General features: G+C 37.2%; 1 protein-coding gene across 5 annotated transcripts in view; it reads right to left on the bottom strand.

Annotated features, from left to right (window-relative positions):
• LOC107552931 (histone acetyltransferase KAT6B-like) overlaps nt 1-15,945 on the bottom strand; it is a 57,585-nt gene that overhangs the window by 19,758 nt on the left and 21,882 nt on the right. The gene's annotated exons all lie outside the window — the stretch shown is intronic.

Genomic DNA, 15,945 nt, shown 5'->3' with positions numbered 1-15,945 from the left:
GAGAGAGAGAGAGAGAGAGAGAGAGAGAGAGAGAGAATGCTTTTAACTGATGTAATAATTGAAGTTGAATATAAATGGCAACATTTCTTTCAAAAGTCTACATGTTTGACAAAACAAAACACTAAAGACTTACTCCAACTAAACCTCCAACAGCTGAAGGAGTGCAGTGCCTTAAATCATATTTAGTGCACACACACACACACAGGTTTGAAACAAAGTACGACTATTATTAAACAAGGCACATGAGTGGCATAGACAATGAGTACAGATTAGAAGATAAAAGATTTGCCATGTGTTTTGATTAGCTTTGTTCGAGTATCGGGTGTCAAACTAGACAGGTGGTTACAAACCAGGGGAGCCGGCTAGTTATTAAAGTCCCCCTGTAGTCAAATATTTTATCCCTTAAACCTTATCTTTGAACATCAAAATGACATATTTAAATGTTTTTTCTTGTGAAAATTCTCATGCCTTAAAATAGCTTGAACGTAACTCTACACCCTTGCCTCATTTACTATACGCGGATCTATGTATTTTTAAATTAGTCCCGCCTCCACTCAGTCACACCAGCCAGCGCCTCCTGATCCACTGAACTGTAGTAACCGCAAAACAATGGCATACACGGATAATGACTGATAAAACTATGTTTTTACTAGCGGACAACTACAGTGAATACTGTAACATTCGTTAAAGTTACTTACTTGACGATGTTGTGTCCTAAAATGCCTTGAAGACTCGAATACAACCGTTTGTGATTGTTAATTCGCGCCCGCGAGCATACGCGTGTGAAGTCTCCGGGCTACATTTACACTGTTGCCACGGGTTATAATGCAAGTTAGCGGTTCTAAATTTCACATTAAACCACAGCTTTATGGGTTTTTTGCTCTGATGTATTTTTGGTTTTGTGCTGGTATTGGTATATTTTGCATGCTAGTGATAGGAATCGATCACTTGACGTGATTGGTTATTGGATTGTGACGTAGCAAACCGAGGGCTGTTTCAAACTGCATTTCTTGGACTGCCCTTGGGAAAAATACTCCGCAATGGTGTTGATTAATACATTGGCACATGGTTTGTCTAAAAGCATATTAAAAACACCATAAAGACTTTAAGCATGTGATTATAGAGGACAGATATGCGGTGCCAAATATAAAGCAGTTCCTGGCAGAGGAAGGGTACCAACCCAAGTCAAATCAATGTTAAATTGCTCTGTTAAATGAAAATTAACATTGTAGGCATGTTAGATGTAGGCTACCGATGCTTTAGTACCAAGTACCAATATGAAAATAAAGATACTAGAACAATACCAGCCTTTCTGCAGTATTGGTAGTACAGACTCAAATTGAATTGAGTGCTGTCTGACTGACAATGGCTGCTGATCCAAATGATCAGGTCTGTGAATTTGGCATCGCAGTGTAAATACAACCTAATAGTGGTGATGCTGTCAATTATATAAAATAAAACCAAACCACAATAAAAATAAATAAATAAACGAATTAATTAAACAATAATAAATAAATAGATACATAAATAAATGCATTTAAAAGAAAGAAAAAGAAAACCTCACATTGCTCTCACTTAGAAAGACTACTTAACTTAGAATATTGGCAGGTAGGGATGTAACGATTAACAGCGAGCCGGTTGAAAATCGATTAAAATATGTGATGATTCATTTAAGTGTAGTTTAAGAGGAGTTTATATGAATGCATGTCTGAGGGGAACTTACTGTCTTTAGAAAAGTTTAGATGGTGTTTTTTCTTTTCATCTTGCCTCTGTATAATGTATATTAGAGTTCATAAGTTCCGCCGCTGCTTTGTTTACAGCGGAAACCAAGGAAACGCTTTAAGCGCCACCTGCTGGCAGAGAGTGAATCTGCATCTCATTCAGATCGTCTGCCGTTTCTTGCAGATATTTTAAGTCAAACCATTCTGTTTTTGCTTCAAATTTCGAAATTATACAATCTAATTTAGATGAAAAACTACTCATGTTGCATGTATGCAGCATCTTTGTTTGGATCAAGATTAAAATGCAGTGGTTGCCTCTAATTTTAAATGGAAAGAGCACAGACAAAGCCTTATTTTGTTTATATGAAGAGATTTATTTGATTTGGGGCTTGTTTTAAAATTTCAATGTAGTTTTGTTATTTACATTTACATTATATTTAAATTTTGTTATTTTGTCCAAAGCGACTTACAAATGAGGACAATAGAAGCAATCAAAACCAACAAAAGAGCAGCAATATGCAAGTGCTATATTAGTATATTATTATAGTGTTATATTTCAATTTCACAAAGAAATGTGCAGCATTTTGTCCAAGCAATAATAAAAGGACACATTCAATTTATAATTTGTCTTAAAAAAGAAGAAGATAATAATCGTGAATCGAATCGAATTGTGAAATCAAAATCGTGAATCGAATCGTGAGTTGAGTGAATCGTTACATCCCTATTGGCAGGATTTTCTTTTTAAAGAAATTAACACTTTTAATCAGCAAGGATAAAACTGATCAAAAGTCACATGAAGAAACTTACAATGGCTACGTTTACATGCAACCAAATAATCCATTTGTAATCGGATTGACGGCTCAATCGGAACACACCTTAATCGATCCGATTGAGCTCGATCGGAATTAAATTTCGATCGCATTGAAGGGGGTGGTTTATTCCTTTTCTAATAAGATTGAGAGTGCATGTAAACACTCGATCAGATTAAACCATGAACTGAAAGGACTGCGCATGTGCAATGACGCAGAAATAGCATAATGACGTATGACGCACGGAACGAACGGCTCTTCCTTTTGAATAAAGTGTTGTATAAATGCGTGTCCTGTCATTATAAAACTCTCCTTTCACTCAGCAACTGTGAAGTGGAGCAGGACAACCTCCCACCAGTCCTTGTTTTGGATTCTCATCCACAGGCAACACGTTTTGGGAGCGGGGAGGGGCATTTTTACTGCGTGATGAATATGAGCAGCACGGCACAGCGGTTTAAATGTATATTTATCCATAAAATAATAAATATTAATTATGCTGTTAAAAACAAATAAAGAAACCATGTAGGAGAGTGGTTATGTGCAAACAGTGAGAAACTCTATATGTGTGCAGTGTGCGCATGTAACAAAAAAAATTAATTCCGATTTGAAGTTTGTGACATATAAACGCGCACATCAACCCAATCACTTTATTTAGCGTTCATGTAAACACTACATTCAGATTCATTAATCAGAATGAATTCAGTCCGATTGAACCAGAAAGTGTGCATGTAAACGTAGCCACAGTAAAACATTTCTATTTTGAATAAATGCTGTTCTTTTGAATCTCTTGAAAAAATGATCATAGTTTCCACAAAAATATTAAGCTGCACAACTCTTTTTAACACAACATTGATAATGATGTTTCTTGAGCACCAAATCCGTTCAGATATCCAAGATCTCTGGAGATTAGGATCAAATCTAGATGCAGAAACCATGAGACGTGATATCACAAACAACAGGAAATTCAATCCAAATGTCTCCTTTGAACTGAGGTGGTGTGCTGCAATTGACTACTGTAAAGATTACATTTTTTTGTAAAAGTCTTCTAAAAGGCAGCAGCCAAAACGACAGACAAACACATACATACAATAACTCTGGTACTACTGATGAAGGATAAAGGATGCCCAGCAGGATGTGTGTGCACGTCACTAGGCCTGTCGCAATAATCAATATATCAACTTATCGCGCAATATATGTACATGACCTCAATAATTTTTGGTGACGCAATATATCACCCATTATATTTACTTAAAAATTAATGTCACCATGTTTTGTACATTCCACTTGCGCCTGTGTCTTTTGCAGCTTCTCAAACATAACGTGGTGTAGTCATGAGGTGCTAGTTCAAATTTAAAAAATGCTTCTACAAAAAGTTTCATCAGCAGATATGGTCTTGTTTAGAGGTCTGTGCCTTTGTGCATACGAACATCTGGCTGCTAAGTAGTGATTGTGTTTTTCAGCAATAGTGTGCACCCTTCATTTACAGAGAAAAGGTGGTCACGGAAAAATCTGTAGATGGAAAAATATCCGTACAAGTTTTTTTTTGTGCATTTTTCTTTTTTTTTATTTGTTACTTTGCACTTTTTGTTAGAAAATGTTTATTTACCATTTATTCAGGTTTTTTAAGGCATCTAATGTTTTGATACTTAATTTCCATGATCTAAATATTCTTAAATTAAGCTTGTTGTCATTTGGAAGTGTGTAGGCCTTCTTGCATTATTATACTGTTACATTATGATTATATATTCAGTGGCATAAAATGGTCTTTAAAATGACAATAATATCGCTTATCGCAATTATTTCTGGGGCAATATATTGCACAACAAAAAGCTGTTATCGTGACAGGCCTACACGTCACCACACACACCCCGCCTTGCCATATCACCGAGCGCTGTGATACACAATGCTGAGCCTGTGTAAATATTGGCAATGGGATGTTATACAACTGCGAGAGGTGTAGACAGTGTCCTCTGAACGAGGGTAACGCAAGGTGCTGATGCCAAAAGATGATTAGATGGAACCGAACAGGCTCAGTGAATAGCTCTCGAGAGAAGACTATCTTTCCTCCCACAAAAGCCTGTTGCATGCAGGACTCATGCAGTTGAGATCAGAAAAAGGTTACATGGAATCTGACAGGAACGTCTGCCACCACACCCTCATGTCTCCAAACAGTTGTGTCTAAATCTCTGCACGGATTGTGTAAGTCCATTCAAGCTCGAGTCCTTAGATTCAGAATCAGACGCTCACAAAAACACACCAGTCTCCTGAGAAGAGGAACTGGTAGAACTTGAGAGTAAACAAGCAAGCAATTCGGCTCAATTCTCTCCCAAAAGGCTTGTCAGCAAGAGACAGTGCGTGCTGTTGGGGGATGGTGTATATTAGATGCAGATGGGGCATTAGAAGACGGAGTAAAACTACATCTAGTGGGTATGTTCTCTGTACCATCTCAAGAGAGCCACTCAGGCTGAGCTCCCGCTGTGCCATGTTGATAAATATTGAGTGTCTGCTCTGGTGAGAAACCTGTTGAGAGTAATGCCAGACTAATTGTTTTATGCAACAGGCAATCAATCCCTAGCCTATTAATCATTTTGGCAGACCATCAATTTGCAGATGGGTTATTCATAAACATTGCAAGTTTTCATTTAAGTGCCAATTGAAAGGCTCCAATCGATGGCCCCTGAATGATACGCACAGCTCTCCACTCAAATGACGAGTTGGTTAGCGCTAAGAAATAAGTGTGCGCTCATTGTCAATAAAGGGCTTCACTCCCTGAGTGCAACATAATCACGATTCACAACAAAAATCCCACCATGCACATAATGGTTGACCTCAATTGCCTCCAAACAATACATCTGTATTCACGCACAGGAGGGGAAAAGCACAGGCACTGCTGTCTCGTATAAATACAAATAAACCCTCTACTGCAGCTCTACACACATCATTCAATAACATTAGCGCTAAATTGATTTCAATGGCAGAATTCCACTGCCTCTCGTTGGATTTCAGCAGCACATGAAACACACTCATTTACTTCACACGCATAGTGTGTTCATGTGTACAAAGATTGAAAAAAAGCATACCTACTTGGAAGCCTGGCATGTTTGACACCGCGTTACATATGATCTGAATGTAAGCTACTTGATATGTAGGAAAAACAAAAAACAAACAAACACGCAGGCAGATTCTCAAATGATTTCTTCTTAGCATTCAGACATAAATATATAATGTGAACTTTTGTATGTGTAGCCAAACTCTCATTATGGTGGTGATTATATGCACTATTTAAGCATCATATATCTCCCACTAGAATCCAAACTGTTTACCCATCAGAACTAGAGTACCATCATGCTTTCTCTCCACTGCAATTTATAAGTTTCACCCAAAAATGAAAATTCTGTAATTTCCTCAACTTTAAATAATTCCAAACCTGTATGACTTTCCTCTGCAGAGCATACAAATTAGTGGTCGACCGGTATTGTTTTTTTGACAGCCGATGCCGATATCTTGGAAAGCAGGGTGGCCGGTGGCCGATATAATTGTATTTATTTTAATGAATATTTAAGAAATTTGAAATAATTTGAAAATGGATTAAAAAATAAATTTGTAAAATAAACATACTTATACTTTAGATGACAAAGTATTTTACACAAATAAATAAATATTTAATAAAAATATAATTAAAAAGGAAGTAAACTGTAACCAACAGAGAACTCAGTATTCTGGGAAGTTTGTGTGCATTGGGAATCATATTTTTTCAAATAAAGCCAAGGTAACACTCATTTCACTAGGGCTGGGTATCGTTCAAAATTTTTCGATATCGATACCGATACCTTGACTTCGATACCGGTTCCTGAACGATACTTTTTTCGATACCAATTTTATGAAATCAGTTTTAGCAAGATTACTAGAGTTGGGGTACTCGAACTTGGACTCGGACTCGAGTCCAATTTTGAATGAACTCGGACTTGTCACGCACTCGGGTGAATTTGTACTCGGACTTGACACGGACTTGAACAGTTAAACTCCTTCATGAACCTCGCTACTGAGAAATGTCATGTAGCTTTTCAGATAAATAATAAATTTGCGGTGCAGCGCTGACAAGAAGTTTCCACGTGTCTGCACTATGTCTGCGTCTGTAAGAGAGAGTGAAAGGAAGAAAGAAAGTGTGATTTCCGTAGCCTACATAAAAAAGGTGGAAGACATGGAAATAGTGTCATTTTTTACCCTTTTGTTTGTTATATTTATTTGCTCAATGTCTTGAGCAATGCATAAATCCGGCCCTGTTAGATGGCAATCGGAAGTTATTACAAACACTCGATGGTGGTTTAAAGTGAGTTTTGAGTAAAAGCGGAATATAAATCTTATTTATTGTCTTATGTAGCATGATGCTACAGTTTGCATGAATGGTCACATAACAAGCGCTTTCGGTCGTGTAACGCTAGTATGAACAGACATCTTCATATGATCAGAACTCCACGCAGCTCCCACGCTACTCTATACTGGTGGTATTACAGTACCACGAGAGCTAAAGAGAGCAGACTGCTCAGTACGCTTTCGAATCGCTCTCGCGGATGATCGATCTGCGCCGCACCTCTTCTAGTCGAAGGTCAAGTTATTTTTTTAATTTAAATTTGATTTAATTATATTTTCTCTATAGCGCCAGATCACAACAGAAGTCATTTAAAGTTACCTTTCCGATAGAACAGGTCTATACCTTGTTCTTTTATTAAACAAACTAAATAGCCTTCTTATGTTATTTACACGACGGCATGTCATTTCGGGCTCTATGTTATGGTCGCGCTCTCTGTATCACGCACAGCGGAGTTCCGCCCCGAAGCGCGTGCGCACACACACACACAAGTGAGCACACTCCCACTGGTATTTGTAAATATTAAGCCGCAAAACGACTATTTAAATATGAATTCTTCGTGTCTGTGTTTATGAATGGGCGCAGACGCACGGTTTTGTTTACTACTTGTACTGAAGCGCGTGTGACGCTTCTGGTGATATTAACGTCTGCTGTCTCACTAAATGAGGACATAAATACATGAACAACATCTCCAGAACTGCTCTGAGAGTCACTTCATGAGCATTTGACCATTTAATTTGAGTAAAACTAGCCTCATATCATATACACAGAAATGTAAAGGTCTTCACGGCAACCCGTCAAAATATAAGTTTGGTTTAACTTGAAGGCATTGCGGCAGAAATATATTACTATTGTTCAGTAGAATGTACGTAATAGTCTGCTACTACTACTAAAATTATTAAAACCTTATTTTTAAGGAATAATCATACAATATTTCTTCAATGTTTTAATTGTAATATTAAATGACCTTTATTTTCCAAAAAATTTAATTTGTTTAATTGTCATTACTTAAAAGATAGATTAAATGAACATTTTATGCCTTAAAAATGTAAATACACAACACAGAATTTCTGAGCAAAAAATCATAAGGCTATTGTAAGAATAAATTAAACTTGTTTTTATGCTTTCAAATAATTAGACATGCTAAATCAGAATTTGGAAAAAAATAAAACATTTCATAAGGCCATGTAATTTTTGTTAAACTTTTAATAAATTGATGTTAAATTGTTATGATTTTAATTAATTAGACATGCTTTTTGATTAATACAATTTAATTTAACCATTAAAAAGGAGTTCAGAAAAAACACAAGGACACATTCTCATGTCAGTGTGAGCACAAATATGTGCTGGCTGGTGACTACACCCTGATGAATATTGTGACAAATATGTGATTGGGAATGTTTGCAAAAGAAACATTCCACAGATGACACAGCATTCCCATTTAAAATGGGCAATAATAGTGTTACTCTGAGACAGGTCTATTTCACTGAGGAACACAAGCCCTTTTACCTGAAGCACTCAGCTCATTAATTAACAATATCCTTCCATTTAAGGCAACATCACAAAGCAACACCACAAACATGCTTTTTCTCAGTTGTTTGGTCCACTAAGTGGAGCTAGTGTGCATCCACACCTGGCTGATGACAGAACGTTCTGTGCCATGTCTGGATCCGAATTAAAGGCCAGTGAATCCTGACTGCAGCGGCTGCACTGGGAACAAGCAAGTGCTACAGGTGCAAGTGTGCAAAACATGCTGCAAAACATGTGGCTGTGACGACCTCAGGGGCGCGGTACATGTCTTTATTCGAACAATGCAGAAGTGAAATGCTTAGAGGAAGAACATGAGGTTCTTTCTGATGTTTCCAATGGATGTGTAAAAAAAAAACCAAAAAAAAAAACCTGTTACTGTCATTTGTGGTGCGTGATGCTGTAAATACACTACTCTAACCGGTCTCAGGTCTAATGTTTGTTTATAATTTAGCCCCATGCTAGCTACCACGGTGTCCACTAAGTGGAGCTAGTGTGCATCCACACCTGGCTGATGACAGAACGTTCTGTGCCATGTCTGGATCCAAATTAAAGGCCAGTGAATCCTGACTGCAGCGGCTGCACTGGGAACAAGCAAGTGCTACAGGTGCAAGTGTGCAAAACATGCTGCAAAACATGTGGCTGTGACGACCTCAGGGGCGCGGTACATGTCTTTATTCGAACAATGCAGAAGTGAAATGCTTAGAGGAAGAACATGAGGTTCTTTCTGATGTTTCCAATGGATGTGTAAAAAAAAAACCAAAAAAAAAAACCTGTTACTGTCATTTGTGGTGCGTGATGCTGTAAATACACTACTCTAACCGGTCTCAGGTCTAATGTTTGTTTATAATTTAGCCCCATGCTAGCTACCACGGCTATATTCAAAGTGAGAGGCATGTGAAAAATAGAAATTAAATAAATAATAATAAAAATATATATATATATTTTAATAATAAATTATGAATGACAATTCACAAAAAAGAAGTTTTTTAAAGATGATTTTTTAATTTTTTTAAAAATCTAAAACTAAATCTGGCCACACTTTATTAAACTCCGGACTAATGAAAACTAATGAGTTCTCATGAAATGAATTAGCTTACAACCCAACAGACAATAGATAAATTAAATCTGTGGCTTGTCATTGCTTTGTACACTTTTAATGAATCCTTCAACACGTGTTATTCAATAGGCCTTTAACATGATGTGTTAAAGTTATAACTACATTGTGAGGGTAGTGCATTATTTAAACATCAATACATATGGTTTTATAAATAATGTCAGAATACTAGAATGCACAAAACTAAATAGCAGAATTAGTGTAAATGATTAATGATTACACATCTGTGTCCTCATAGTTTCATAAACTCTAGACAGAAGCACAAGCACTTTGGTGCAGATTAAAGTCAATAATATCTCCCATCCACTATGTTCCTACTGGTCCAGAGAAGCTTAGAATGCTTACTTCAGCATGAGGCCAAACGTTGTGAAACACAAGCACAATTTCTTATGAAGCTAACGAGTATGTATCTCACTACTAGGGATGTGCAAAACTATGTTTTCAAAATAAAGAGGATAATTTAGGACATCTTTTCCATACAAACTATCTAAAAGCTAAAGGACTGCATGCTAATTTCTCAATTAAAACACTAAAAAGACTGAAACTTAGTTAGTTGTTGGGCAAGTAGTCAACCTCCGTAAACATATATGAACTCTGCTTTTCTGTAGCTCAAACAGCAGAGCATGGGTTTGATTCCCATTAAATGCATGAACTGACAGACAAACTGTAATATAGGCCTAGGTTGCTTCGCAAAAACGCATCTGTCAAATACAAAACTTCAATGCATAACTAACATTAATGCTATGTGAGCCATTATCTGTTGCATTCACCGTGAAACAGAGTAATGACGATCAGTAAAAATCCCTTAAAGCAAACATGGGCTTCTTCCCGCATTAAACGTGACTGCTGTGCCTCTTATCTACATAAGCTTCCTGAGATCTTACCTTGGATAGCCACAAGTAGGGGCATATCACTTTTGAATGGCGGCGTGCATGCAGTTATGCCTTGTCCCAGTGATAATTTTGACAGCAAATTTTGATTTAGGTTTCAGTCATCGTCTTTTTACTAAAATGCCATTTAGTTTTAGTCATATTTTAGTCATCTGAATTGTTTTTAGTTTTAGTCGACTAAATATAAGATTTTAGTAGACTAAATCTACAGTAAATTTAGTCGGCTAAAATCTAATGGGTTTAGTTACAGTGCATTTATTAAGCATTTCTCTAAAATTTCCAAACTCACTATATAGGTTTGATATTATTTTATAATGATAGACTTTGGTGCAGATTAAAGTCAATAATATCTCCCATCCACTATGTTCCTACTGGTCCAGAGAAGCTTAGAATGCTTACTTCAGCATGAGGCCAAACGTTGTGAAACACAAGCACAATTTCTTATGAAGCTAACGAGTATGTATCTCACTACTAGGGATGTGCAAAACTATGTTTTCAAAATAAAGAGGATAATTTAGGACATCTTTTCCATACAAACTATCTAAAAGCTAAAGGACTGCATGCTAATTTCTCAATTAAAACACTAAAAAGACTGAAACTTAGTTAGTTGTTGGGCAAGTAGTCAACCTCCGTAAACATATGAACTCTGCTTTTCTGTAGCTCAAACAGCAGAGCATGGGTTTGATTCCCATTAAATGCATGAACTGACAGACAAACTGTAATATAGGCCTAGGTTGCTTCGCAAAAATGCATCTGTCAAATACAAAACTTCAATGCATAACTAACATTAATGCTATGTGAGCCATTATCTGTTGCATTCACCGTGAAACAGAGTAATGACGATCAGTAAAAATCCCTTAAAGCAAACATGGGCTTCTTCCCGCATTAAACGTGACTGCTGTGCCTCTTATCTACATAAGCTTCCTGAGATCTTACCTTGGATAGCCACAAGTAGGGGCATATCACTTTTGAATGGCGGCGTGCATGCAGTTATGCCTTGTCCCAGTGATAATTTTGACAGCAAATTTTGATTTAGGTTTCAGTCATCGTCTTTTTACTAAAATGCCATTTAGTTTTAGTCATATTTTAGTCATCTGAATTGTTTTTAGTTTTAGTCGACTAAATATAAGATTTTAGTAGACTAAATCTACAGTAAATTTAGTCGGCTAAAATCTAATGGGTTTAGTTACAGTGCATTTATTAAGCATTTCTCTAAAATTTCCAAACTCACTATATAGGTTTGATATTATTTTATAATGATAGACACTGATTTAACTGCGGTTACACAGAACATGCCTTTATGTTAAAATTAAATAAAACCACTTCTCATAAAGCACAAGAACATGGTCTTCTTTTTAATGAAATACCAATGGTAATATAGGCAAATTATGCATTCTTTATAGCAGCTTGTTTGCCATATTCTTTATTCTTTCAAGCAGACATTTATTTCTATAAATAAATTTAGATTAATCTTTAGGGCTACTAAAGTTTTTCAGTCAAGAGCAGTGAGTGATTTTCTGTATTTCTTTTGTTGCTTGATTAAAGGGTTAGTTCACCCAAAAATGAAAATTCTGTCATTAATTACTCACCCTCATGTTGTTCCACACCCCTAAGACATTCTTTCATCTTCGGAACACAAAATAAGATATTTTTGATGCATTCTGACAGCTCTCTGACCCTCCCATAGACAGCAAGGGTACAACCACGATCAACGTCCAGAAATGTAGCAAGAAGATCGGTAAAATAATCCATGTGACATCAGGGGTTCAACCGTAATATTATGAAGCTACGAGAATATTTTTTGTGCGCAAAAAAAACAAAAACTACTTTATTCAACAATTTGTCTCCTCCGCGTCACCCTAGCACCATGTGGTGCGGCTGACACAGAACAACATACGCGGTTTACGTCCAGCGGATATTCTCCAAAATGGCGCAAGGGTGTTGTGTTCCGAAGATGAACGGAGTTATTATGGGTTTGAAACGGCATGAGGGTGAGTAATGACAGAATTTTCATTTTTGGGTGAACTATCCCTTTAAAACCAATGACTCTGACAATAGCATCTAAATTAGGCTGCTATCCCTTTAAAACCGAATGCACAGCTGCAATGGATGCAATGTACTGATACAAATTCTCCCTACTGTTTACGTTCACTTAATCAACTGTGTTTACGTGAATACTCGTCAAAACGGACAATTCGACATAATTTTGTGTGTAATTCTCCATTCATGCGACGCGAAAGAGTACGCGCGCGCTGTGAGACGCGCTCTCTGCGTGTGTATGCTTAGTGTCTGCGCTCAGAAAACCGGACCGAACTGAGTTCTCGCTTGCGTCGTCAGATTTATCCATATGTCTGCTCTTCTCTTACTCCCACATATTGAAATTTTTTTACGTTTTATGCGACGTGCAGCAAGTGTATGTTAGCTCATGTCCTGCCGGTTCATATGTATGCATCTAACCTCCGAAACACGCAGCAGATTCGTTTGAATTAATCTCTTACCAAATCGTCCCTCCCTAACATTTTCGTCTCGTTTTTATTCATTGACGAAAACGTCAATAGATTTACGTCATAGTTTTTGTCACTCAAAAAGAGTTTTAGTTCGTTATCGTCTCGTTGACATCTGTGAAAAAAATGTAGTTGACAAAAAGTATGACGAAAATTATTCATCAACGAAATTAACACTGCCTTGCCCTCATCCCATAACCAGACACTGACAGTAATTGATACGTAAATTGTGTGTCTCTTGGCTCGGTTTGTGTGATCCAATGCAGTGACATGCACATCAGCATCATCTGTCAAGTGGTTTGAGACCAAATAGAGCCAGAGAGAAAGTAGCACAATTTTATTTAAGCCTGACGACGTCTCATGTTTCAGTGTGAAAGAGGAATGTAGGACAGATCTGTTCTAACGCTGACCCGTGACTCGTCCCATTACATTTTCCAACAGCTCTATTAGCGCATCCAGGCCTCTAAAGCCCAGGAACTTAACGAGGATGGCAGGGCTATTACATTACCATTACTTCATTCAGGTCAGTCTGCCTGAGGAACAGCAACATGGCACTCACTCAGGTATCTGAGACTCAGGTTAGCTAAGTGACAATTACTCCAGCACTAATTAAGCCATCTCCACTTCAGGCTGTGTCTGACCCTCACTAATTATGCATATATGTGGTGGCAGTGGCTTAATGCTTAGGGACTTTGTTAACACAAAGCAAACAGGTTTAATGGCAACAAAAATTGATCCAGGAGCTCTAGAGTTTCAGAGATCTCAATCTTGCCCTATCAATAGTGACTTTGAGGAAACCACTAAACCCAAAACAGCAAGTAAAAATCTGAACTACTGGCCTGATCAGGCCAGCAAAAAAACAATTATTGTGTTTCCTTCTTGTCTCAGTCCAACTAGGGCCTTAATATGCATCCCTAAAACATTAGCGTGTATGAGTTTCTTCTAGGGGTGGGCGCTATACCGGTATTAAAGTAACTACCGGTATTATGTTGTGCCATGATATGGATTTTGCTATACCGTGGATACCGTTATATATTCATGAATTCAAATTTAGCATTTATATTGTTTTGTTAAATTTGGTACGCTTTGCAAATTTTACCACAAATGACGATAAAGAGTCGAGGCGGAATGTTTTTGTCCTCTGTGTGCAACGCTGTACTACACAGGCATTAGTAATCAAACACAGAGCATCGTAACAGACCAAATTAAGAGGGCACAAATCGCCTACTCCAGTGGTTCGCAAACGGGGGTGCGGCAAGGCTGAGGGATAGTGTACAGTCAGCAGATTATTTTTCAAAAGAAACCTCTGCAGGGTGATAAAGACTACACTGTGTAATTTTCCAGCTTATCATGCGGCCACTTGCCTAGGGTTGGGTACCGTTCACATTTTAACCGGTACTGTACTGGTATCGGTACCTGAACTTCAGTGCCGGTACCCAACGGTAGCTTTTTTTGGTACTTTACTCTGTGTAATTACAAAAACATTTATTTCAGTGAAAAAATAAGTCCAAAAGTCTCTATTTCAACATTTTGAACAATAGGGCCCTACAAACTTTTTCTCCCCCCCCCCCCCGAGAAATTCTTGTTTTAATTTTTCTGAAAATCAAATAAAGGCATTAAACATTTATTTTACATGAAATTAAAATGAAACCCTTTAATACATATTTAAACCGCCTTTTTGCATTTTAATATTCACAGACACTAGTTCATAAACCTACTTTTGATTTATTCGTCCAAAATTGACGAATTCCGTGGCATTCCACGCTATAGAGTAAATTACGTTTTTATGAATGGATGCGGCGCGACATGACAAATCCATGACAGTAAACTGATGCTGCGTTCTATTTCTGATGAAGTCCAGCACTCTGACACAAAGAACAATTTCAAATATTCATAAGAGAATAGTGAAAAAATAGTTTCGTCTAGGGCTGCAACAACTAATCGATAAAATCGATTATTATCGATAATGACAATCATCGACAAAGATTCTCATTATCGATTAGTCGGGTCTGCCCACAGTGCACGTCCAACTTCAGCCGGTTGCATCAAATTACAGCACTGAATTATGCATTTCTATGGACAAAATGCATCTAAAAATAGTGGAGGAAACAGAATGAGATGCGGGAGAGTTACGTGATCCAAGCTGCCCAAAAATGAGAATTCTTTATTTTAAGATTTAAGTTGATCAATTAGCGTAATGGCTTGCCCTGTCAGGTGCTTTGGCAGATGTGTGCGCGTCCTCGGCGCAAAAACACTTTCAGTTAACGGTCATATCCTTATGTATAAATGTCACAAATTCACGCGAGCATTTCCATTTTTGCATAAAGGTCCATACTGACAGTCTGCGCTAAGTTGAAATCTTTACTGAAAGGGCGGCGGCCGCGTGCACGCGGGTCAGACAGACGGAAAACAGAGACCATTAATAATCAGCGCAAAAACATTCATTGTGCTGAAATATCTGTTGTTGAAAGTTAAATTAAGGTTTAAAGGGGTCATATGATGCTGCTAAAAAGTACATTATTGTGTGTATTTGGTGTAATGAAATGTGTTTGTGGTTTAAAGTTATATACAATGCTTAAATTTATTAAAACAAATTTATGTAAGGTTTTTAACAAATTATGATTTGTGCCACTGCTGCTCTACACTAACAGTACTGGTGATTACCAAAATCATTTTTTAGCCTTCTGTATTCGTTAGTCCTTCAATATGCGTAAGCTCTTTAGTAACAGTAGTAGGCTATTTCTAATGCTATAATATAATTGTTGCTGTTATCTATGAAAGAAAGGCAGAGAGCTTTATAGTGTTTTTTTTCCAGATACCCAATTGCAGTTAAAAAGTACATAAACCATGCCAGCAAGAATGCAAGCTGTTATGAAGGGCATAGGAGGCCTTTTTTATGTGAATACCATTTAGTTGTTTAAGTTTATTTGCCCAATAATGACAATAACATTTTTTGATTTAAACAATTTTTTGACAGATTCCTAAAATGTGTTTTCTCTTTATTATGG

Source organism: Sinocyclocheilus grahami, unplaced genomic scaffold (assembly GCF_001515645.1).
Source record: "Sinocyclocheilus grahami isolate Dianchi unplaced genomic scaffold, SAMN03320097.WGS_v1.1 scaffold461.1, whole genome shotgun sequence".
NCBI lineage: Eukaryota > Metazoa > Chordata > Actinopteri > Cypriniformes > Cyprinidae > Sinocyclocheilus > Sinocyclocheilus grahami.
This window is presented reverse-complemented; position numbering and strand designations above follow the sequence as displayed.